This window comes from Chiloscyllium plagiosum, unplaced genomic scaffold (genome assembly GCF_037043375.1).
Source record: "Chiloscyllium plagiosum isolate Xiang-an unplaced genomic scaffold, Cpla_swu_hap1 HiC_scaffold_46, whole genome shotgun sequence".
Lineage (NCBI taxonomy): Eukaryota > Metazoa > Chordata > Chondrichthyes > Orectolobiformes > Hemiscylliidae > Chiloscyllium > Chiloscyllium plagiosum.
The window spans coordinates 17398352-17425382 of NW_028270184.1; the positions used below are offsets into that span (position 1 = coordinate 17398352).

The window sequence follows — 27031 nt, forward strand, 5'->3', positions numbered from 1 at the left end:
TTTACATATCATTTTGTGAATTAATTCAAAGGAAGTATTTGGGATATGAAGTAGATTCATCAGACTGTGATTTTAATGCATACACACTGTATTATCACCCAAAGTTGGGCTGGATGTTTTAACATTTTTAGGACATGTTATTATGTTGTCACTTTAAAAAAAAAAGAGTTATTTTGTCATTGGTTTTATCAAGAAAGGTGGTAAAGGCAGAGGTGTTGAAGAATCTAGTATAATAACGGGAAGGGTCTTTCCAGTTCTCCCAATTCAGGTTTTTTCACTGTATTTTCACTGTAGCAGTCATAAGATGTGCGATTCCACGGGAGTTGCAAGCTTCAGTAAAGGATTCCACTGATTTTCTGTTGAAGTTCCCTCCTGCCTGTAAGAATCTGTGTTTGAATTTTGCTTTTTGCCAAGGAATGGGTTTATGGGACGTTACAGTATTGGAACAGTTATTTAGAAGTAGTTACTGTATTGAGTTGGCTAAGTTTTCCAACAGTTAAAATTATTCTAAATTCTGATTTCTTTTGTTCATGTTTCAACTGTAGCGTTTAAATAAATTGTGTTTTGCTTAAAGCCCAAGTAGTTTGACCAGTTGCATCAGACCTGGAACATCCACTTCACATCTGCCTTTAAAATAAGAAAAAGTTAGGGTCTCAAGTACATTCTTAAAATATTTTGAGGTGGTCTGGCCTGGTCCATAACAGTGTGATGTGATTAACAGGAAATTACAGCTCATGCAGTCACTTGTGGACTTGCTGCTGTCTAAGCAGATGTACTATTAGGAAGGATTTCTCAGTGAATCCTTTCCAAATTTAGTGAAGAATGACCTCTCTCCAATGTGAATTTGCTGGTGTACACTGATTTGAGACAATCATCTGAACCCAGTCCCGCAGAGAGTGCACTTGAGTGGTCTCTCATTGGTGTGAACACAGTTCAATCCCCCAGAACTTTTAAAATACTTGCCTCATTGTGGACATTTAAAATGCCTCTCATCAGAGTGAACACATTGATGGCGTATCAGATCTCAGGATCTTGTATAACATTTTCCACACACTGTGCATTTGAAAGGTCTCTCCCAAATGTGAACTCGCTGGTGAGTCAGGAGGTGGATTTTCTGAGTGAAACCCTTCCCACATACAGAGCAGGTGAATGGTCTCTCTCCGGTATGAGTGCGCTGGTGTGCAGTGAGACGAGATGACCGCTTGAACCCAATCCCACACTGTGAGCACCTAAATGGTCTGTTGTCAGTGTGAACATGTTCATGTAACTTCAGTTCTCCAGAGCTTTTATAACACTTCACGCAGTCGGGACATTTGAAAGGTCTCACCTGAGTGTGAATTCGCTGGTGTGCCTTGAGGTGGGCTGATTCACAAAATCCCTTCCCACACTGAGTGCAGGTGAATGGCCTCTCCCCAGAGTGAACTCGTTGGTGTGTCAAAAGGGTGGAAAACCGAAAGAATATTTGTCCACATTCAGAGCAGATGAATGACCTCTCCCCAGTGTGAAGACGCTGGTGTAGAGTGAGTTGAGATGATCTCTTGAAGCCGTTTCCACAGTGAGAGCACCTGAACGGTCTCTCCTCAGTGTGAACACGGTGATGGATGATCAGCTCCCTGGAACCTTTAAAGCACTTTCCACACTCTGAACATTTAAAGGGTCTCTCCTCAGTGTGAACCACGTTGATGGGATTGCAGATAGTGAGAACTTTTAAAACACTTCCTGCAGTTTGGGCATTTAAAAGGTCTCTCCTCACTGTGAACCTGCTGGTGTGCCTTGAGGTGATAGGACTGAGTGAATCCACTTCCACATTCAGAGCCGGTGAATGGCCTCTCCCCAGTGTGAACGTGTTGGTGAACAGTGAGTTGGGATGACCACTTGAAGCCAGCCCTCCCAGTCGGAGCATGTGAACCGTCTCTCCTCAGTGTGAATACGCTGATGGGACATCAGCTCACTGGAACTTTTAAAGCACTTCCCACAGTCTGGACATTTAAAAGGTCTCTCCTTAGTGTGAACTCGCTGGTGTGTCAGCAAGGTCAGCAATTGAGTGAATCCTCTTTCACACAGGGAGCAGATGAATGGCCTCTCCCCTATGTGAATACGTTGATGAATTTTCAGTGCAGAATGATGGCTGAATCCCTTTTCACAATCCCCACATTTCCATGGTTTCTCCACAACGTGACTGCATTTATGGTTCTTGAGGCCAATTGATTGGCTGAAGCCTTTTTTGCATGCAGAACACAAGTATTTGTTCTCCCCATTGTGAATGGTGCTTTCTTCTTTTATGTTTAAAATGTGGTGATATTCTGGTTGTGATAAACTGGGTGACTCCATTAGATCATGGTGTGATGTTTGCTTTCAGTTTGCAGCCTTCAAATCCCCCACTTCTCATACTCTGTGGATTAATTTGAAACAGAAGGCAGGAGTAAGAGAGAAGGCACAAAAACATAAAGGCAGGTTGTAAAAGCATACTGAGTGAATCTGGGGCAATTTGCTGGACAGGCACTTGGGAACAGTTACCACAAAAGCTTCTCAAATGTCATAGAAGCTCAAAATTAATATCGATCAGAGAAGAAACCTGCTACCTGGTGTGGGCCCACACAATTAGGTGAAGGGGTAAATGTAGGGGAATGGGTCTGGGTGGGTTATGCTTCGGCAGGTCAGTGTGGACTTGTTGGGCCGAAGGGCCTGTTTCCACACTGTAATCTAATCTAAAAAAAAGACCGGCATGGAGCAGAGTGAGAGAGACATAGGGAGGATGTAGGAGAGTCAGGAAGCAAAGGATTTTATACATCTACAATTTGCCCTGAAATGTGTTCGGATGGTCCAAATCCTCAATCTCCACCAGCTCAAAGGATCAGGGGAGCAGATTTATGTGAAAATCTTCACCACCAAGTTACCTTCCAAGACACACGATCCTGACATGTTTGACATCCACTGCTGGAGGAACAGAGACTTCTTTTGACTGAACATTAGGAGGATGAAAGTCAATGCCTTCCATCCCTGTTACAAAGTCCATTCCCCAGCCACTGACTGAATCTCTTTCTCTGGCAACTGCATAATCCTCAAATAGACTGTTCAGAAGCTTGCTGCCATATTTCACCCCAAACTGAGATTCCAACATATGCCCACATCATCAGTAAAACCAGGAGAAAGTGAAGACTGAAGATGCTAGAGATCAGAGTCAAAGAGTGTGGTGCTGGAAAAACAGAGCCAGTCAGGCAGTATCTGAGGAGCAGGAGAGTCTATGTTTCGAGCATTAGCTCTTCCTCAGGAAGGAGCCATCCTTAGTGAGATCAAAACACTCCTGATAAACAGTTTATGCTTGAAACGAAGATTCTCCTGCTCCTTGGCTTTTCCAGCACCCCACGTTTTGACTCAAAGACTTCCATCTTAGGAACATCAACTGAATCCATCCCAGTCGCAGCTCATCTGCTTCTGAAACTCTCATCCACTCCATTATTATCTGTACACTTAATGATCCTAACACTTCTCCACATTGAACCTTTTAGTAAGTGAGATGACTGACCCTTGCGCTACCTGTCTCCTCACTCACACCAACTCTTACTGAGCCATCCTCAGTGGCATGAAAACATTGTCCCACAGGAGGGCCGCGCATGCCCTCTGCTACACCGTGACCTTATCAAGATGACATCTGCCCAGAGGAAGGCCGCGCATGGGCTCTACTACACCGTGACTTTATCAAGGTGGCATCCTCCCACAGGAGGGCTGCACATGCCCTCTGCTACACCTTAGCCCTATAAAGATCGCATCCTCCCATAGGAAGGTCAAGCACGTGCTCTGCTAGCCAATGCGGATGGCATCCCGAAGTCTGTGCACACCTGCTCCCTCAACGAAATGTTGGAGCAAATTGCTGCAGAGCAAGTTTTGGAGATAACAGTGAGTCAGACATCATCAATGGAGGGAGAACAAGCTAACGTTTGAGTCTGGATGACTCTTCATCAGAGCTGAAGTGAAGTGTGGCGGGGACACATTTATGCCATAGCTTGCGGGGTTATGTGGGTGTAGGGTGCTGGTGGACAAAAGATGTTGATAGTTCAGATTAAGGGATCGGAATGTGAGGATTGCAGAACAATGGTGTATCTACCTCCCAGATTTCAAAGGACTGACAGTCCCACCAGGATTGGTGGGGGTGGGGGTGGGGGTGGCGGCGGGTAGGAAGAGGTAAGGAGGGGAGACAGGACATGATAACAGAATATAACAAGCCAAAAGAGGTGGAGCTGAGTGGAAGTGAGCCAGAGAGCAATCTGGAAAGATAAAGGATATAAAAATGTACCTCAGGGATTTGTGGAAGAGCAGCCTGGGAAGGTAAGAGTTTCTGATTCTGAGTGTTTCAACTGAGGGGGAGCTGAAAAGTGACATCACAGGAAAGATGTGATTTGATTGGCTAATCAGGGAATCTGCTAAATTCAAATCTGGGCTAAAAGTGAGTCTGGGCTAAATTATTGGCGATAACTTGCATTCATATTAAGATAATAAGCAGAGATATAAATATAGTTAAAAATAAAATTAAAATTAAAAACTAATTAAATAAAATAAGGATGGAGGTCTTATTCCTGCATGATGTTGAAGCTGGTCGACCCCATTGTGGTTCTGACTGACCACATCTGTAGTAAATGTTGGAACTCTAGCTCAGAGTTGATGAGCTGGATTCTGAGTTTTGGATATTGCGACACATCAAGGAGGGGGAAGAGTTATCTGGATGCTGTGTTTCAGGCAATGGTCACACCCCTTAGACCAACTAACTTGAATTTGGTCAATAGTCTGGGACAGAATGATGTGACTGTCAGTGAGGCAGGTAGAGATATCCAGGAGGTAGAGTTGCAGGAGACTCAGCCCTTGTCCCTGTCCATCAGGTTTGAGTGTCTTGCTTCCTGTATGGAAAGGAAGGAGGATTGCAGGAAGGATAGCTGACTGACTGCAGCACCATGGTGCAGGGAGCCATTTAAATGGGGGGAGAGAAGAGAAATGTGGTTGTAATTAGGACAGTTTTGTTAGGGGCCTACACAACGTTCTTTGTGACCAAGACTGGGATCCTGAATGTTGTGTTGCCTATGTGGTGCTTGGGTTCAGGATATCTCACCTGGGCTGCAGATGAACTTGGAGTGGGAGGGTAAAGATCCAGTTGTCATGGTCCATATAGGTTGTATGGGAAATTAGAAAACTCAAATTAAAGGAGGAGGTAAGAGTGCTGGTTAGCAATGTGGTGGATGGTTACCAGACAATAAAGGTGAGGGACAGAGCAGGTGAATATCTCTATGCACCAAAGAGTAGGAAAATTTACCAGTAGATCAAATTTATAAGTTTTGTGTTTAAATGTACAAAGCACTTGAAACAAAATTAATGCATTAATGGCGCAAATAGAAACAAAAGGGTATGATTTGATCGCGATTACTAAGACATGGTCACAAAGAGACCAGGGCATAGAATTGAAAATCCAAGGGTACTCAGCATTTCGGGAAGATCATCTGAAATGAAAAGTAGGTGTGTGGCTTTGGCTGCTAAAGGAAGGGATCAACGTTGTATTGAGAAATGACGTAAGCACAGGAGATCAAGAGTCATTCTGGGTACCAATAAGAAATAACAAAGGGAATCAATACCTGGTACGAGTAATCTGTAGGTCCTGAACCAGTAGTTCTTCAGTAGGGTACTGTATAAACTAAGAAATACTCAAGGCTTGCAAGAAAGGTACGGCAATAATTATGATTATAACATTCCCATAGATTGCAAGAATCAAATTGACGTGAATAGCCTGGAGGCAGAGTTCATTTAAAATATTAGATATTGTTTGTTGGAGAAGTATGTTGTGGAACCACCCAGGAAGCAGGCTACTCTGGACTTGATATTGTGGAATTAGGAGAGATTAATTGATGACATCACAGTTAAGGATCTTCTAGGGAGTAGTGATCATTGTTTGATAGGATTCAAAATTAGTTTTGGGGTGAGAAGTTGGAATCCCACACAAGTATTCTGGAATTAAACAAAGAAAATTACATAGGAATGAAGACAGATTTAGCCTGATTAGATTGGGCAGGAAAGCTAAATGGTAAGACAGCGGATGTGCAGTGGCAGATGTTTAAGAAGCTACTCAATTCCACACAACTAAAATATATCCAAGTGAGGAGGGAAGATGGTAAGGGGTGGGGTGGGGGTGTCAAAAACCATCTATGGCTAAATAAGGTGGTCAAGGACAACATAAAGTCAAAAACTAAGGTATACAATATTGCAAAGGCCAGATGCAGGCTGAAACTTTCAAATATAAACAAAGGGAGACTAAAAAATTAATTTATAGGGCTACGGTAAATTACAAAACTAAACTTGCACAAAATATCAAAAAGGACAGCAAAAGCTTCCATAGGTATATAAAAGGGAAGAGAGTCACAAAGGTGAATGTTGGTCCCTTGGAAGATGAAACTAGAGCGTTAGCAGTTGCGAACACTAAAATGGCAGAGATGCGAAATCAATACTTTGCCTTAGTTTTCATGGTGGAGGATAATAGTACCACTCCTACTGGAACGGGCAAGTCAGAGGCAATAGGAAGGGTACAACTTAGAACAAGCAACATTGATAGGGAAAAGGTATAGAGCAAACTACCACGATTGAGGGCAGATAACACCCCAGGCCTGATGGCCTACATCCTACATAGTGGACCCACTGGTTACAATATTCAAAAATTCCCTGGAGAGGGGAAAAGTTCCAATGGTTTGGAGATGTGCCAAAGTAACACCCTTATTCAAAAAGGGAGGGAGGCAATATGTGGGAAATTATAGACCAGTTAGTTTAACATCTGTTGTTGGGAAAGTGTTGGAATCAATTATCAAGGAAGTAATTTGGCAAGTCAAAATACTATCTATCAAAGACAGCATGATTTTATGAAGGGCAAATCATGTTTGACTAATTTGCTACAGTGCTTTGAAGATGTAACAAGCAAAGTAGATAATGGAGATCCTGTAGATGTGCTGCAATATCTCTGGAGTTCTGGAAGGGATTTGATAAGGTGTGGCACAAAAGTTTAATTCGCAAGGTTGGATCATATGGGATTGGGGTAATTTATTAGTTTGGATGGGTGAACTGCTGATGGACAGAAGACAGAGTGTCAGGATATTATTTTTCTGCATGGCAACTAGTAACTAGTAGAGTGCCACAGGGCCCCAGCATTTTACAATCTATATTAATGACTTGGATACAGGGACAGAAGGCTCTATAGCCAAATTTGCGGATAACACAAAAATAGGTGGGATGGTAAATTGGAATGAGGAGATAAGAACCTTACAAATGGATATGGATAGGTTAAGAGAGTGGGGCAAAATGTGGCAGATGGAGTTTGACGGGGATATACGTGAGGTCATGCATTTTAGTCGGAAAAACTAGAAGGCAAAGCCATTATCTAAATGGGGAAAGACTTTGAGGTGTTGCAATACAGTGGAATCTGGGTGTTCGCGTTCGTGAGTCACAGAAAACTAGCATGCAGACACAGCAGATAATAAAGAAAGTGAATTAAATGTTGACTAACATAGCTAAAGGAACACTATATAAAGGTCAGGAAGTTTTGTTGCAACTAAACAACACCCGGAGAATTGTGCGAGCTTTGGTCCCTTTATTTGAGGAAAGATACAGTGGCATTGGAAGTTCATTAGATTGAACCCAGAGATGAGGGGTTTGTCATATGAAGCGAGATTGAACAGTTTAATTCTATACTCTCTGGAATTTAGAAGAATGAGGAGGGATCAAATTGAGGAGTTCATGATGATAAACGGTGTGGATAAAACAGACGTGGAGTGGATGCTTCCTCTTGTGGGGAATTCTAGGACGAGAAGTCATAACCTTAGGATAAGGGGTAACAAATTTACAATAAAGTTGAGGAGAAATTACTTCTCCCAAAAGGTTGTGAATCTGTGGAACTCGCTACCCCAAAGTGCAGTGGATGCTGGGACAGTGAGTAAATTTAAGGAGCCGTGAGACAGATTTTTAATCTGCAACGGGTTGAAGATTTATGGGGAGAAGGCAAGAAAATGAGGGTGAGGAGATATCAACCATGATTGAGTGGCGGAAAAGCTCAATGAGTGGAATGGCCTAATTCTGCTCCTATATCTCATGAACTTATAAAAGAAAAGGAAGAAATGGGAGTTGGTTGACAATTTGAATGTGTTGGACTCAGTATTTCATCCAGGAGTCCATAAAGTGTCAAGTCTGAAGACCAGATATTGTTCTTCCAGCTCGTGCTGAGTCATAGGAACACTGCAGCATGTCAAGGATAGACACGTAGGCATGAGATAAAGGTGCTGTGTTAAAATAACTGGCAATGGGAAGGTCACAGTCATGCTTGCACATAGATAGAAGGTGTTCTGCAAAGCGATCACCGAGTCTGTGTTTGGTTTTTCCAATGTTGATTAGGCCATATTGGGTGCAGTGAATACAATACACAAGATTGGAGGAGATACAGGTGAAATGCTGCTTCATGTGGAAAGACTAATCAGGCTCTCAGATGGTGAGCAGGGAGATGGTGAAGGGGCAGATGTTGCAGTTTCTGCAGATACATAGGAAGCTGCCAGGGGGATGGCAGGTGGTGTTACTGGTCGTGAAATACACTAATGTGTCCTGGAGGGAACAATCCCTATCAAGTGCAGATTGGGGAGTGAGGGGAAGATGTGTTTGGTGGTGACATTCTGCTGGAGTTGTCTGAAGTGGCAGAGAATGATCCTTTGAATGTGGAGACTAGTGGATGAAAGTAAGGAAAGGGAACCCAATCTTCAAGTGATGAGAAGGAGCGAGGATGGAAGCACAGGTGATAGGTTGGATACAGTTGAGGGCTCTGTCAACTACAGTGGGTGGGAAACCACAGTTATGCAAGAAGCAAGCCATGGCGAAAGTGAGGACTGTAGATGCTGGAGATTAGAGTCTATAGTGTGGTGCTGGAAAAGCACAGCGGGTTAGGCAACATCCGAGTAGCAGGGAAGTCGATGTTTCAGGCAAAAGCCCCATCAGGAATGAGGCTGGGAGACTTGGGGGAGGAGAGATAAATGGGAGGGGTGGGGTTGGGGGGGGTGAAGGTAGCGGAGAGTGTGATTGGTGGATGGAAGTGGGGGCAATGGTGATAGGTCGGAGAGGAGGGTGGAGCGGATAGGTGGGAAGGAGATGGACAGGCAGGACAGGTCACAAGGGCAGTGCTGAACTAGAAAGTTGGAACGGGGGCGGGGGGGGAATGAGGAAACAGGTGAAATCCACTTGATGCCATGCGGTTGGAGGGTCCTGAGGCGGAAGATGAGGCACTCTTCCTCCAAACATTGGGTGGTAAGGGAGTGGTGATGGAGGAGTCCCAGGACCTGCATATCCTTGGCAGAGTGGGAAGGGGGTATTGAAGTGTTCGGCCATGGGGTGGTGTTTTAAAAAATTCTCAAGGTCAGGTTCGTAGGAGAGTAGTCTGACACAGAACAAACGACCAAGAGGCGAGTCTGCTAGAATATGAGCATTTTATTCCCCGCAGCGTCGCCACAACCAGGTCTCATACTTACAACGGGTCTGGCTTATACTCACTCTACATGTTACCGGAACTGGGAGCCGTCAGTTCTCGTAGAGCGGTTGCCAACAACCCACGCTCGGCGGTTAAACGTAACCCCGGAGCAGACTCCCGGGTCTGGCTTATACTCACTCTACATGTTACCGGAACTGGGAGCCGTCAGTTCTCGTAGAGCGGTTGCCAACAACCCACGCTCGGCGGTTAAACGTAACCCCGGAGCAGATTCACCGAACTGGAGACTTTTCCAGCTGATATACTCTTTTCCAGATATAAACATTCATGTGAACAGCAGAGCAAGGCTAAAAAAACACATTCCATTCTGGTTACATACAGATAAGAAGATTCACACAGGGAGGTGTGTAATAAGATTCACACGGGACTAAGCAACACCTCCATTCCGGTTAGATTCACACATGTATTGGGACATAATTTTAACCCTTTCACCACATTCCACTGCTTGGCCCAATACATGTGTTACATTATGATTCACACATGTATTGGGACATAATTTTACACCACATTCCACTGCTTGGCCCAATACATGTGTTACATTATGCTTAATTCAGTTCAATTCGTTTCAGTTAATTTCAGTTCAGTCAATTCAGTGTAGTTCAATTCAGCTCAGTTCAGGTCTGTTCAGTTCAATTCAATTGTGTTCAATTCAGTTCCGTCCATTTCAATTCAATTTAGCTCAGTTCCATTTTGTTCCGTTCAATTTGATTCACTTCAGTTCAATTCAGTTCAGTTCCACTCAGTTCAGTTCAGTTCAATCCCATTCAATTCTGTTAACTCCGCTTCAGCTTTTTGGACATGCCCACATCCTCCGCTGTACCCCAGGCAAGGGGTTCTTCGGCAGGACTGGGATCCTCTCAAGGGTGGACAGCAGCGACCCTGGGGTTCCTCCGGTCGCCCCCCACCATTTCTCAAACAAACTGCCACGTCATGCCACGGTCCATGCCATCCCAGGACGGTCGGGACCTCCACAGTTTGTTCTTCTGGTTTCTTAGTCTTTTTCCAAAACATTGTTCTGTATCAAAATCTCTCCTCAATTGCGATTGACCCTGCTCGCAGCGCCAAAATGTTTTAAAAAATTCTCAAGGTCAGGTTCGTAGGAGAGTAGTCTGACACAGAACAAACGACCAAGAGGCGAGTCTGCTAGAATATGAGCATTTTATTCCCCGCAGCGTCGCCACAACCAGGTCTCATACTTACAACGGGTCTGGCTTATACTCACTCTACATGTTACCGGAACTGGGAGCCGTCAGTTCTCGTAGAGCGGTTGCCAACAACCCACGCTCGGCGGTTAAACGTAACCCCGGAGCAGACTCACCGAACTGGAGACTTTTCCAGCTGATATACTCTTTTCCAGATATAAACATTCATGTGAACAGCAGAGCAAGGCTAAAAAACACATTCCATTCTGGTTACATACAGATAAGAAGATTCACACGGGGAGGTGTGTAATAAGATTCACACGGGACTAAGCAACACCTCCATTCCGGTTAGATTCACACATGTATTGGGACATAATTTTAACCCTTTCACCACAGGTGGTAGGGTTGGTTGGTGCAGGTGTCCCAGAGATGTTCTCTGAAGCGCTCTGTGAGTTGGTGTCCTGTCTCTCCAATGTAGGGGAAATTGCATCGGGAGCAAATGGCGTTTGTGGAAGTGCAGGTGAAAGTTTAATGCATGTGGAAGGGTCCTTTGGGGCCTTAGATGGAGGGGAGGGGGGAGGTATGGGCACAGGTTTTGCAATTCCTGCAGTGGAGGGAAGGGTGGGTTGTTCGGGGTGGTGGACCTGACAAGGTAGTTGCTGATGGAATGATCTTTATGGAAAGCGGATAGAGGTGGAGAGGGAAATTTATCTCTGGTGGTGGGGTCCATTTGTAGGTGGCAGAAGCCATGTCAGCAGCACTATTTTGGAAGGTGGCATCATCTGAACAGATGCAATGTAGGTGATGGAACTGGGAGAATGGGATAGAATCCTGACAGGACATGGGGTGTGATGAGCTTCAGTGAAGGTAGTTCTGGGAATCACTGGCTTTGTAGTGCTTGGTAGTGGACAGTTTGTTCCCCAAAATGGATACAGAGAGGTCAAGGAAAGGAAGGGAATTGTCAGAAATGGATGACATGAAAGTTATAGAGGAGTAGAAATTGGAGGCAAAACTAATGAATTTTTCAAAAGTCCTTAGCATGAGCATGATGTGGCACTAAAGTAGTCATCAATGGATCAAAGAATCAGTTCTGGGAGGGGGCCGGTGCAAGACTGGTACAAGGATCATTCGACATACCCCAGAAAGAGGCATGCATAACTCGGACCCATGTGAGTGCGCATAGCTACTCCTTTGCCTTGACAGAAGTGAGACGAATTAAAGGAGAAATTGTTCAGCAAAAAAACGAGTTCAGCCAGGCAAAGGAGAGTGGTGGCAGAAGGGGATTGTTCAGTCTCTGGTTGAGGAAGAAACCGAGAGCTTTCAGACCATCCTGGTGGTGAATGGAGGTATACAGGTAGAGGGATTGGACATCCATGGTGGCAGTCAGGGCCAGGGAACAGGAAATTGTCAATATGGTGGGAGGCATCAGAGAACTCACAGATGTAGGTGCGCAGGGTCTGGACAAGTGGATAGAGGATGGAGTCAAGGCAGGAGGAAATGAGCTGAGTGGCCAGGAACAGAGCAATACAATGCGCTTCTGGACTTAATGTACAGTTCAACACCTTCAAATTGGCAACCAACTCCCATTTCTTCTTTCTTTTAGCTTTACTTGTTACATTCTGTTCTCATGTCTTCTCTCCCATCCCCCTCACTCCATTGGGACTGTTTGTCCTTATCTGTCTGGCAGTTAGACACACCATTGTTCTACCATTCTCACATTCTGCTCACTTAACCTGAACGATCAACATCTTTTGTCCACCAGCACCCTTCAACTACACGCCCACCCCGAAACTAAAGCATAAACACTTCACTTCCGTCTTGATGAAGAATCATCTAGACTGAAAACCTTACCTTGCCCTCACCCCATGGAGAAAGTGAGGTCTGCAGATGCTGGAGATCAGAGCTGAAAATGTGTTGCTGGAAAAGCGCAGCAGGTCAGGCAGCATCCAGGGAACAGGAGAATCGATGTTTCGGGCATAAGCCCTTCTTCAGGAATGAGGAAAGTTTGTCCAGCAGGCTAAGATAAAAGGTAGGGAGGAGGGACTTGGGGGAGGGGCATCGGAAATGTGATAGGTGGAAAGAGGTCAAGTGAGGGTGATAGGTCAGACTGGGGGGGGGCGGAGAGGTCAGGAAGAAGATTGCAGGTTAGGAAGGCAGTGCTGAATTCGATGAATTTGACTGAGACAAGGTGGGGGAGGGGAAATGACCCGGCCGACCCATTGTCTCCGCCTGCTCCTGCCCCACCGAACTCATCTCCGCATACCTTGACAAGGTCCTGTCCCCCTTAGTCCAAGAACTCCTCACCTACGTTCAGGACACCACCCATGCCCTCCATCTCCTCCATGATTTTTGCTTCCCCGGTCCCCAACGCCTTATCTTTACCATGGACATCCAGTCCCTGTACACCTCCATCCCCCATCACGAAGGACTCAAAGCCCTCAGCTTCGTCCTTTCCCGCCGTACCGACCAGTACCCTTCCACTGACATCCTCCTTCGACTGACTGAACTGGTCCTCACCCTGAAAAACTTCTCTTTCCAATCCTCCCACTTCCTCCAAACAAAAGGAGTAGCCATGGGCACCCGCATGGGCCCAGCTATGCCTGCCTCTTCGTAGGATATGTGGAACTTCCGCAACTACACTGGCCCCACCCCCCACCTTTTTCTCCGCTACATCGATAACTGAATCGGCGCCGCCTCGTGCTCCCACGAGGAGGTTGAACAGTTCATCCACTTCACCAACACCTTCCACCCCGACCTCAAATTCACCTGGACAGTCTCAGATTCCTCCCTCCCCTTCCTCGACCTTCCTATTTCTATCTCAGGCGACCGAATCAACACGGACATCTACTACAAACCGACCGACTCCCACAGCTACCTGGACTACACCTCCTCCCATCCTGCCCCCTGTAAAAACGCCATCCCATTCTCCCAATTCCTTCGTCTCCGCCGCATCTGCTCCCAGGAGGACCAGTTCCAAAAACGTACAACCCAGATGGCCTCCTTCTTCAAGGACCGCAATTTCCCCCCCGACGTGGTCGACGATGCCCTCCACCGCATCTCTTCCACTTCCCGCTCCTCCGCCCTTGAGCCCCGCCCCTCCAACCGCCACCAGGACAGAACCCCACTGGTCCTTACCTACCACCCCACCAATCTCCATGTACAGCGCATCATCCGCCGTCATTTCCGCCACCTCCAAACGGACTCCACCACCAAGGATATATTTCCCTCCCCTCCCCTATCAGCATTCCGTAAAGACCACTCCCTCCGTGACTCCCGTCAGATCCACACCCCCCACCAACCCAAACTCCACTCCCGGCACCTTCCCCTGCAACCGCAGGAGGTGCAAGACTTGCGCCCACACCTCCCCCCTCACCTCCCTCCAAGGCCCCAAAGGAAACTTCCATATCCGCCACAGATTCACCTGCACCTCCACACACATCATCTATTGCATCCTCTGCACCCGATGTGGCCTCCTCTATATTGGGGAGACAGGCCGCCTACTTGCGGAGCGCTTCAGAGAACACCTCTGGGACACCCGGACCAACCAACCCAACCACCCTGTGGCTCAACACTTTAACTCCCCCTCCCACTCCACCAAGGATATGCAGATCTTTAGACTCCTCCATCGCCAGACCACAACAACACAACGGTTGGAGGAAGAGCGCCTCATCTTCCGCCTAGGAACCCTCCAACCACAAGGGATGAACTCGGATTTCACCAGTTTCCTCATTTCCCCTCCCCCCACCTTGTCTCAGTCAAATCCATCGAATTCAGCACCACCTTCCTAACCTGCAATCTTCTTCCTGACCTTCCCCCCCCACCCCAGTCTGACCTATCACCCTCACCTTGACCTCTTTCCACCTATCACATTTCCGACGCCCCTCCCCCAAGTCCCTCCTCCCTACCACCAAGGATATATTTTATCTTAGCCTGCTGGACAAACTTTCCTCATTCCTGAAGAAGGGCTTATGCCCGAAACGTCGATTCTCCTGTTCCCTGGATGCTGCCTGACCTGCTGCGCTTTTCCAGCAACACATTTTCAGCTCACCCCATGGAGACTGTCTGACCCACGGTTAGCTTCAGCATTTGTTGTTTTCAGTTCCTCAAACAAGACGGTGACCTGAACCTGCACCTCTCCACTGGACAAAGACCCGGATCTTTTAACGCGGAGCCAAGACAGTCTTACTCGGGGTTTGCACCTCCAAGAGGGATTCACGAAGTATGGACGCTCTTCCCATTCGCACAGACTGCCATACACCAGCTCCACTCTTCCCCCTTCCTGCCCCCGACAGCAGCCGCTGGACAAAGAATCGCACAGCCCGCCTCAAAATGATATTGTGCATGCCCCAGATACAATCCAAACCGCGCTTGCGTCGAGCCTGGTAACTGTATAAGAAATGGTCACACCTGCCAGGAATGTTGGGATGGAAGACCGACATTAACCATCATTCTGGGGATTTAAAACTCAGTTTCTTATTTGACTTCTTTAAATTAGTTAGGAAATAGGTAAGTAATCTGGATTTGAATCTCACTTATTTCTTAATATCTCCTATCAATTTAATAAGAGATTTAATGCTCTATATCAAATGAGAATGATCAAATCTTATTAAAAAAATTCACTTCTCATGTTTCTGACCGGTCCTATAGATTTCATTCACAATCAATCCTTCAACCCGGCCCTCATTCACTCTGAGTGGTCGAAGGACAGTCCCGCTGCGCCTTCTCTTTAGATTTGCAGCGTTTGGTGGAGGTGCCACTCAGCAGCTGTGCTCAAGGACAATATTAAGGGAAGAACGAGACAGCCGTACCTCATAAGGGAAATTGTGGGGGGTAGTATCCCTACTCCTGGAACGACAGACCTCGATTCAATTTCCCCATGCTGCAGGGGCATATAATAACATTTCTGAGCAGATTGATTAGGAAGGTCAGGGACAGAATAAAATAAAAGGAGAAAAGCATGCAATGTGGTGCAAGGGTTAGTCGAACTGCTGCAGAAGGCTGTGGACGCCAACACATTGGACGTATTTAAGACAAGGATAGATAGGTTCTTGATTAGTAAAGGGATCATGGGTTACAGGGAAAAAGAGAGAATGGAGTTGAGAGACATATCAGCCATGATTGAATGGTGAAGAAGATTTGATGGGCTGATGGCCTAATTCTGTTCCTATATGTTATGGTCTTATGATCGGAACACTCAACAAAACCCCCACAGTTTGAATTGAAAAAATGGGCAAAGGCATTGCAGGAAAGTAGTAAATTAATGGTCACTGGTTCAGGTCAAACTCTTCAGAATGAATACGTCTCAGCACCAATACAAACTCTCCCTGAACGTTCCTTCAGTCATGGGGCACAGTGGGTCAGCGAGTAGCACTGCTGGCACACCATGCCAGGGATCTGAGTTCAATTTCAGTCTCTGGCAACTGTCTGTGTGGAGTTTGCATATTCTCCCCGTGTCTCCAGGTGCTCTGGTTTCCTCTCACAGTCTGAAGATGTGCAGGTTAGGTGGATTGGCTGTGCTAAATTGCCCACAGTGTCACATGGATGTGTAGGTTAGTTGGGCTAGCCATGGGAAATGCAGGAATAGGGAAGAGGGGGTGAGTCTGTGTGGGATGCTCTCCAGTGTCAGTGTGGACATGTTGGGCCAGATACCCTGTTTCTGTATGGGAGGGATTTTATGAAAAAGAAAATTCATCCACCAATCGCTCCGAGCCTGGATTGAAAATATGCATCGTCCTATTCTGTGGTCTACATATTTCTTAATATGGGCATGGAATGTCCTGCTTGCAACAGTAGTAGACATGCTAACTTTAATGACATTTTAATGGTCATTGGATAAATATATGGATGATAATGGAAAAGTGTAGGTGAAATGGGATTCAGGTTGATTTCACAGGTTGGCACAATATCATGGGCCAAAGGGCCTGTACTGCGCTGTATTATTCTATGTTGTATGTTCTTCAGGCAGGAGCAGACTTGGCAGCGGAACTGGTTTGTGAAGCAACTATCAGCTTTGTTGAAATGAAGTTAATTGAAAATTATCTGCTTTCAGGCAAACTATAGTGATACATGCAGACAACAATTTACACATGAACACGGGTTATACAGCTTATATCAATAATTGGACAGTAGAGCACAAAAAATGACTTATTGTAGCATTTTCAGCCTGTCTTCAAACTCTTTTTTTTCTTGAGTCTTCATGTTCTGACTCTGGTTGTTCTCCATTGAACAGACATTTCTTGAGGATCTCGTTTATCCTTGTTCTAATCTGATTAACTTCCTCCTGTGCCCAATTACAGTTCATATGAACAACTCTCACCTCAATTAAACATGTGATGTTCTCCTCATTTATCATTCTTCTGTTTTTCTCTTACGTCAGTGCTGCTACATTTGTTGTTATTTATTTCATCAACATTTGTGAATTCACTGACAAAATAGATTCAAGAACTTTATTTAGCTTTAAACTATACAAAACTATTTCATATTCCTGATCTCTAGTATCTGCAGTCCTCACTTTCTCCAAAACTATTTTAAATGCAATTTAAAATCTCAAGAATTCTAACGTGGCTTCTTTTCAAACTTCTATTTTCTACATCTTGTTTATCTACTGTATTGCAAATGCAAGATTCTAAAGGCAATCGATATCAGCCTATAATAATAAAATTCACTGTTGAAACCTACCGTGCTGCGGATTTCATAAAATTGCAACATGAAATCAGTGAAAGGGTGAGCTGGCCTTCAGGACGAGTGAATGGATGAGGGTTAGAAGTGGTTCTAACCAGACATTTCAGATGTCCATTTCAAGAGAAAACTGATCATTTCAACAACTCACCACCTCCACACCAACCCCTCCCCACCCTGCCTCTCACAATATGTGCATACACACTTAATTAATTACAATTTGTAGTCCAAATGCTTCCTGTTACTTCTTATCCGTGCTTCCTGTAGGTTTCAACAAAGGTGAAAACAGTCTTCTCAAATTGCTGCTCTCACTTTTCAGATGCTTTTGCCCTTCAGAGTTTCAGAGCCCCAGAAAGTTCTGGTAAAGGTGTTTCACTTCTACTTGTGCAGGGCCAGGCAGAGCTATTGTGGGACAAGATGGCTGTGATAGGAGATAGAGCTGGTGTGACAGGTACTCCCTTAGTTTGGTGGTTGAAACAGTGAGAGAGGGGAGAGTGTTGTGTGGAATTCTCTGCCCCCTCTCCTGTAGCAGAATCCCATTATTGCCCCGACTCTATGTCAGACTAGTTTGCTCATGATCAGAGACATTTTGGAAGCCCCCAGATACAAGATCTGTCACAGTCATCCTGTTTAAGGCAGCAGAAATCTTCTATACTTCTGTGGCCATGGATTGCAGTGGCATGCTTCAAACTCCATAAGACAATCATACTCTTTATGATGTAGAGGTCTGCTTTTGGACTGGGATTGGCAAAGTTAAAAAAACACACAGCACCAGGTTACAGTCCAACGGGTTTATGATTAGATTACCTACAGTGTAGAAACAGGCCTTTCAGCCCAAACTGACTCCAAAGAGTAACCCATCCCCCTCTGACTAATGCACCTAACACTATGGGCAATTTAGCATGGCCAATTCACCTGGCCTGCACATCTTTAAACTGTGGGAGGAAACTGGAGCACCCAGAGGAAACCCATGCAGACCGAGGAGAATGTGCAAACTCCACAGAGACAGTCGCCCAAGGCTGGAATCGAACGTGGCACCCTGGTGGTATGAGGCAGCAGTGCTACCCACTGAGCCACCATGCCACCCCTTAGCTGGATAAACTACCTTTCAGAGCACTGCTCCCTCATCAAATAACTAGTGAGGCAAGATCATAAGACACAGAATTTATGGTAAAAGTTCAAAATGTCATACAATGCAATGTGTTGAACAAACCTAGTTTGCCATAAAGTATTTAATCACTTAGAAAGAGGTTGCAGGTTTCAATTCATTAATATGTAAACCCTTTAAAATTACATTCCTGAGATAAACGAAGGCATTTTTTAAAAAAAAAGTGACGTCTTGCTCAGACAATTCATTAAAGGTGTGAGGTGAGAGTCTGTCTCTATCCTAACCTTGAGTCAGATTGGTTCTATTTCCAAAGTAGGAATTGATCAAATGTCACGTGGACTGACCTCCCACCGATTGTATGCTTTTGGTACACCATAGAATGTAACTGCAAATAAAAATTTGCAAATTGAAATCCACCCAATGGATGGGTGTGTGTGTGTGTGTGTGTGAGAGAGAGAGAGAGAGAGAGAGAGATTGTGTGTGCGCTCTTGCTTGATAGAATGTGTGCATGAGTGTGACAGAGTATAGGCAAAAGTGAAGACTGCAGATGCTGGAAATCAGAGTCTCGATTAGAGTGGTGCTGGAAAAGCACAGCAGGTCAGGCAGCATTTGAGGAGCAGGGAAATCCACGTTTTTTGCAAAAGCCCTTCATCAGGAATGAACAGAGTATATGCTTGTGAGAGAGTATGCATCTGACTGAGTGTGTGGGTGTGTCTGCGTGTGTAAGAGAGTGTGTATGAGTGTTTGTGAAGTGTACAGTGTAGTGGGGTCACTTGTAATGTGACATGAACCCAATATCTGGTTGACACCATCCTCATGGATACTGAACTTGGCTTTCAGCCTCTGCTCGACCAGTTTGCATTGTTGCATGTCCCAATGTCCGCCTTGGAGGAAGGTCTCCCAAAGGTCTGAGGCCGAGTATCCCTGACCGATAGAACATAGAACATTACAGTGCAATACAGGCACTTCGGCCCTCGATGTGGTGCTGACCTGTCATACCAATCTGAAGCCCATCTAACCTACACTATTCCATGTACGTCCATATGCTTGTCCAATGACGACTTAAGTGTACTTAAAGTTGGCGAATCTGCTACCATTGCAGGCAAAGCATTCCATACCCTTACTACTCTCTGAGTAAAGAAATTACCTCTGACATCTGTCCTATATCTATCCCTCCTCAATTTAAAGCTATGCCCCCTCGTGCTCGCCGTTACCATACTTGGAAAAAGACTTTCCCTGTCCACCCTGTTGAACCCTCTGATTATCTTTAATGTCTCTATTAAGTCACTTCTCAACCTTCTTCTCTCTAATGAAAACAGCCTCAAGTCCCTCAGCCTTTCCTCGTAAGACCTTCCCTCCATACCAGGCAGCATCCTAGTAAATCTCCTCTGCACCCTTTCCAAAGCTTCCACATCCTTCTTACAATGTGGTGACCAGAACTGTACACAGTACTCCAAGTGCGGCCGCATCAGAGTTTTGTACAGCTGTAGCATAACCTCATGGTTCCGGAACTCGATCCCTCTATTAATAAAAGCTAAAACACTGTATGCCTTCTTAACAACACTGTCAACCTGGGTGGCAACTTTCAAGGATCTGTGTATCTGGACACCGAGATCTCTGCTCATCTACACTACCAAGAATCTTACCATTAGCCCAGTACTTTGCATTCCGGTTACTCTGACTAAAGTAAAACACCTCACACTTGTCCACATTAAATTCCATTTGCCACCTCTCAGCCCAGCTCTGCAGCTTATCTATGTCTCTCTATAACCTATAACATCCTTCGACACTATCCACAATTCCACTGACCTTAGTGTCATCTGCAAATTTACTAACTCACCCTTCTACACCCTCATCCAGGTCATTTATAAAAATGATGAACACCAGTGGACCCAACACCGACCCTTGCGGTACACCACTGGTAACTGGACTCTGGGATGAACATTTCCCATCAACCACTACCCTCTGTCTTCTTTCAGCAAGCCAATTACTGATCCAAACTTCTATATCTCCCACAATCCCATTCTTTCGCATTTTGTACAATAGCCTACTGTGGGGAACCTTATCGAACGCCTTGCTGAAATCCACATGCACCACATCAACCAGTTTACTCTCATCTACCTGTTTGGTCACCTTCTCAAAGAACTCAATAAGGTTTGTGAGGCACTATCTACCCTTCACAAAACCGTGCTGACTATCCCTAATCAAATTATTCTTTTCTAGATGATTATAAATCCTGTCTCTTATGACCTTTTCCAACAATTTACCAACAACTGAAGTAAGGCTCACTGGTCGATAATGTGTTCCCCGACTCAGAGGAAACATCCCTGTTGCACGATTGTTGTTTGGTGTCCATTCATCCATTGTCGTAACATCTTAGCACTGCTGCCTCACAGCGCCTGAGACCCGGGTTCAATTCCCGCCTCAGGCGACTGACTGTGTGGAGTTTGCATGTTTTCCCCGTGTCTGCGTGGGTTTCCTCCGGGTGCTCCGGTTTCCTCCCACAGTCCAAAGGTGTGCAGGTTAGGTGAATTGGCCATGCTAAATTGCCCGTAGTGTTAGTTGTAGGAACGTGTCTGGGTGGGTTGCGGGTCGGTGTGGACTTGTTGGGCTGAAGGACCTGTTTCCACACTGTAAGTAATCTAATCTACTAGTCTCTGTCTCCTGTTGCTTAACCAGTTCTTTATCCACCTAGCTAGAACACCCTGAACACTATGTGACTTCACTTTCTCCATTAGTCTACCATGGGAACCTTATCAAACACCTCACTAAAGTCCATGTATATGACATCAACAGCCCTTCCTTCATCTAACAACTTGGTCACTTCCTCGAAGAACTCTATTAAGTTGGAAAGGCACGATTCCCCCGCACAAAACCATGTTGTCTATCACTGATAAACTCATTCTTTTCTAAATATAAGTAGATCCTATCTCTCAGTACCCTTTCCAGCAACTTCGTCACCACCTACATCAGGCTCACTGCTCTGTAGTTACCCGGAATATCCCTACTACCCTTCTTGTACAGGGGAACAACATGAGCAACCCTCCAGTCTTCCAGTACCTCACCTGTATTTAAGAATGCCACAAAGATATCTGTCAGGGCCCAGCTATTTCCTCTCTCGCCTCCCTCAGCAACCTGAGACAGATCCCATCCGGTCCTGGGGATTTGTCCACCTTAATAACTTCTAGCATACCCAACACATCTTCCCTACTTATGCTAACGTGATCCCCACTAATCAAACTTCTACGTCTAATCTCAAGATTCATCATGTTCCTCTCCTCAGTGAACACTGATGCAAAGTAATCATTCGGAATCTCACTCATTCTCTTAGGTTCGGCACACAGCCTTCCTTCATTATCTTTTAGTGGACCAATCCTTTCTCTAGTTACCCGCTGGCTTCTTATATAAGAATAAAATGCTTTGGGATTTTCCTTAATTCTGCTTGCTAAAGCTATTTCATGACGCCTTTTCGCCCACTTAATTCCTTGTTTAAGACTTTTCCTACTCTTCCCATATTCCTTCAGAGTCCGTTCTGTTCTTAACTGCCTAGACCTTATGTATGCTTTCCTTTTCCTCTTGGCTAATTGTACAATTTCTCCTGTCATCCACGGTTCACGAATCTTGCCCTTCCTATCCTTTGCCTTCAAAGGGTCATGCCTATTCAGCACTACCGTTAACCTATCTTTGAAAGCCTCCCACATCTCAAATGTGGACTTCCCTTCAAAATGAAGGGTCTGCAAAATGAATTATAGGGAATGAAAATACTGCAGAGTTTGTTGGTCAAAAATAAAGAGAAATGGATCTCACACTGAAAAAAAATGTGACTGTGAAGGATAATGTTTGCACATGAATCTGGTACGACTGCTGCACATGGTCGGGAGACGGGCAGCAGAGGAAAGCCCATTTACACAAGGTGTGGAAAAGTAATAGTTAAATATTAAACGGAACTAAATATACCCATTATTAGAGACTGAGGACGTCAGATTTTGACAAATAGTTGATCATGGAGCATAGAGGTGAATCAGAGTAGTTTCAGTGTTCCGATCTCAATTGGATGAACAGTGAACAAATGAAATGCTTCAATAGATCATAATCTTTCAAGCAGGGCTTCCTACAGTGAGGCTTTAATATGTAGCAAGGAGCTGTAACCAAGTTACAGGCATTTCTCCTCCACTAAATAACAAAAGTGTAACAGCAGCAACTAAGCTGCCTGAAATCAGTTCTTTGCTTTAGTATTCTGCTAGCATCAAACGTCTCTCCCACGAAATACGCACTGTCTCTCTCAATCTGGGAAAGCAATCCAGAAAAAAGTGAACATTTCTCTTGGCTTCAGTTTGCTCTTTTACATCCCCGTCTTCTCACTGTCAGGAAGGCTGTGCATGCATCCAGCATCAAATTTCCAACTACAAAGATGACTATGTGGCATGTGTCCTGCAGATCATTATCCTAAGTAAAAATCAGGTTGTAGTCCAACAGATTTATTAGAAATCACAAGCTTTGGCAGCGCTGCTCCTTCACCTGACCAAGGAGTAGCCCTCGGGAAGTTGTGATTTCAAATCAACCTTTTGGACTATAACCTGGTTCTGTGTGACATCTAACTTTGTCCACTCCAGTCCAACACGGACATCTCCACATCATGCCCAATAAAAATGGTGGCGGTTTCACAGAAAATCGGTGCAGGAGTAGGCCATTCAGCTCTTTTAGCCTGGACCACCATTCAATGCGACCATCGCATCTGGGAGTGCAGGTCAATTGTACCCTGTAGGTTGCTGCACAGGTGGATAGAGTGGTCAAGAAGGCATATAGTATGCTTGCCTTCATTGGACGGTGTATTGAGTACAAGAGCTGGCAAGTCATGTTAAAATTGTACAAAACATTGGTTCGGCTGCATTTAGAACACTGTGTACAGTTCTGGTTGCCACATTACCAAAATGGTGTGGACGCTTTGGAGAGGGTGCAGAGAAGGTTTACGAGGATGTTGCGTGGTATGTAAGGTGCTAGCTATGAAGAGAGGTTGAGTAGGTTAGATTTATTTTCACTAGAAAAAAGGAGATTGAAGGGGGACCCGATTGAGGTTTACAAATCATGAAGGGTATAGACAGGGTGGATAGAGACAAGCTTTTTCCCCCGGGTGAAGGATTCAATAACGAGAGGTCATGCTTTCAAGATGACAGGTGGAAAGTTTAAGGGGGATACACGCGGCAAGTACTTCACACAGAGGGTGGTGGGCGTTTGGAACGCGTTGCCAGCAGAGGTGGTTGAGGCAGGCACGGTAGATTCATTTAAGATGCATCTGGACAGTTGCCTGAGTAGGAGGGGAGCAGAGGGATACAAATGCTTAGGAATTCACCGACAGATTTAGACAGTACATTTGGATCTGCTCAGGCTTGAAGGGCCGAAGGGTCTGTTCCTGGGCTATAAATTTTCTTTGTTCTTTTTTCTTTTCTTTGACCCTGACGAATTAACTCCGTTATTCCCTCCACAGATACCACCAATTTTTGGCAAAGCCTGTTACCAGTGTAGAACATTATGTTTGACCGTCTTGTACTTCTTGCATTATTTGTTGGTGACCTTGCTCCCACAATGCAGTTAGATAACAAGTTAACAGATCATTCACACAGCAATAGTGAAGAGATGACAATACATGGCCAAATCAATAAAAAGTGTTTTTTTAATGTTTCTAATTTCACAGAAATATTGTTGAGGAAATTTTGAAATGAGGTCATAGATGGAGATATTAGATTAAGTGATCAGAGGCATTGCCAAATAAGCAGATGTTCAAGCAAACCTTAAAGGAGGAAAGCAGATTTGAGAGGTTCAGGTTGAAAAGTCCAGACTGTGTTGCCTTGACAACTGTAGGAACAGCCGCTAATGCTGAAGCAAGGAAGAAACACATTGTTGGAGTCTGAAACTAAATGAGCTGTCGAGGCCTTGAAGGTTATGTAGTATGGGGAGGTAGGAATAATCATGCCAGGAATTAAATGTAGGGTGAGATTTTTCAAATGTTGTTACTTATAAATCAGAACCTTCATAGATCAGGGAGCTCGGGGTAATGAATGAACAAGTCTTCATAAGTGCGAAGGTGGGCATCAGAGTTTTAGGTATTCTTGAGATTATAGCAGATTTGCATATGCGAGACTGGCCAGCAGTGTATAGAATAATTACGTCTCGAGGTAACAAAGGAATGAATGAGAGTTTGAGCAGCAGACGAGCAGAGACTAAGGTGGAGATGATGTCACCGTGGTGGAAATAGGTAGTCTTGGTGCAAAACTGGGTTCAGGCTTTCATCTCAACTCAATGAACATCAATGAGTTTGCACCAAGAGAAATCATTCCCCTGCTCCATGTGGAAAGTGATTCGCTTGGTCGGCCTGCTTACTAAGGCATCGACGAGTTCACATGTAACTTCAGTGATTGGATTTCACTATGAATCATATTCAGGAGTGAATCAATTTCATTGGAGTCTGTTTTTATTAATGTTAATAAACTACCCTTTTTATATTTCATGCATAGGGTGTGGGTGTCGCTGGTTGGCTCGAATTTATTTTCATCCCTAGTTGCCCTTGAGATGGTGGTGGTTAGCTGCCCACTTGAACTACTGCAGTCCATGTACTGTAAGCCCACTATGTTCTGAGGGAGCGGGTTTCAGGAATTTGCCCCAATAGCAGTGAAGGGACGACAATATATTTCCATGTCAGGATGGTGACTGGCATGGAGAGGAACTTTCAGGTGGCTCCGTTATCATGTATTTGCTGCCTTTTCCTTCTTCATGGAAATGATCATAGGTTTGGAAAGTACTGGGTTAGGATGCTCGACGAATTCCCGCAGTGCATCTTGTAGATGCTAGAAATGTTGCTTTTGAGTGTTTGTGAGTGGATGCTTGTGAATGTGGTGCCAGTCAAATGGCTGCATTGTCGTGGATGGTGTCAAGCTTCTTGATTTGTTGATGGAGCTGCACCCATACAGGCAAGTTTGTGAGTCAGGAGATGCACTACTCACTGCAATTTTCATAGCCTCTGTCGTACTCTTGTAGCCCCTGTGTTTATATGGTGAGTCCTATTGAGTTTATGCTCAATGGTAATTCCAAAGATATTAATAGTGGGGATTCCCTGATGGTAATACCATTGAATGTCAAGAGCAGTGATTAGATGGTCTCCTATTGGAAATTGTCATTGCTTGGTATTTGTGTAGTGTGAATATGTGACGATGCTGCTTCTTCACCAAGGTCATGTTGTCCTTGCTTTTTTTCCAAGAGGGATTGTAAAAGGCAAGGGTTCCGATTTGTCTTTAATTTGGGGTCTTTGGTAATTGTTGTCTTGAGTAGTGTTTGCTAACCATCAGTAAAAAGGCTTTTAGGTTTTATTTAAAACACTTGTACAATGAAAGGGGAATGGTCTGTTCGCCCAGTTCAGGGATTTTTCTGGTTTCGTTAGTTTTAGCTAGGAACCTAGAGAAACAAATGCAGTGGAAAGAGGTTCCATGCTTCAGCAAACGATCTCTGACTGATCTCCCCTCTCTTTAACATGTCCCTTGTAAGAACTTGGGTTTTGAATTTACATTTGCTGTCAAAGAGGTGAGTTGTACGGATTTTCCTTGTTTGGTTTAGCTATGGCAGTCACAAGATGCTGGAGTCTAGGAAGGTTGCAAGCTTCAGCAAATGATTCCTGGCTGACTTTCTCTCTGAAGTCTTTTTGGTAGTTATTCCCTCCTACCTGTACGAATTTGTGTTTCAACTGAACTCTTTGCAAAGAGGTGTGTTTTTGGGATGTTACTGGATAAGAGCAGTTCCTTTGGTAAGTTGCTGTATCAGGTTGGTTAAGGTTTCCAATAGTTATGTTATTCTAAATCCCATTTTTTATGTTAATGTTTAAAAATTCTATTTTGCTTAAATCCAAGTAGTTTGACCAACTGCATCACATCTGGAATATCCATTTTATATCTGTCTAGGCTACCTTCTTAAAATAATTTGAGGTGGTCTGGCCTGATCCATAACATACTGCATGCTCTTGTTGAGATTGATTGTATAATTCCAATTTGGGTTTGGGGTTGTTGGACTCAAAAGGTGGCGAGTGGTAGGTGTTAGTATCTTTTGTTCTGAACGTTGAATTCGGTTGGTTTAAGCGGTGCTTGGTATAGTAATGGTTCTTTCAGTCACCAAGAGATTTCTCGGGGTGGAAGAAGTGGCTTTAGAGGTTTTAGAAAAGGTGGGCAAGGCAAAGCTGCACAAGTTGGCAGACAAGTTAGAGTTGAGGTTGTCTTCATCTGTGAGTAAAGGAGAGATAATTACAGCAATAGGTCAGCATTTAAAATTGCTGGAAATGCAATCGGAATCTTTAGAAATGGCTAGAATTCAGTTGCAGAGGAGACAGCTTGCATATGAAACAGAACTGAAAAAATATAAATTACTGTTAAAAGCAGAGAGAAAAAGACAGAATTTCCCCAACAGAGCAAAAAGAAAGAGACAGATCACTTTGGCAGAACATAAAAGAAATGGAGAGGAAAGCCCTTGCAGGAGAAATGGAAAAAAACAGAAGAAAGGGAAAAAGAGAAAGATTGA

General features: G+C 44.6%; 1 pseudogene; it reads right to left on the reverse strand.

Annotated features, from left to right (window-relative positions):
- Nucleotides 1-964: 964 nt before the first annotated feature.
- LOC148136262 (uncharacterized) lies at nt 965-2331 on the reverse strand (annotated as a pseudogene).
- Nucleotides 2332-27031: the final 24700 nt, after the last annotated feature.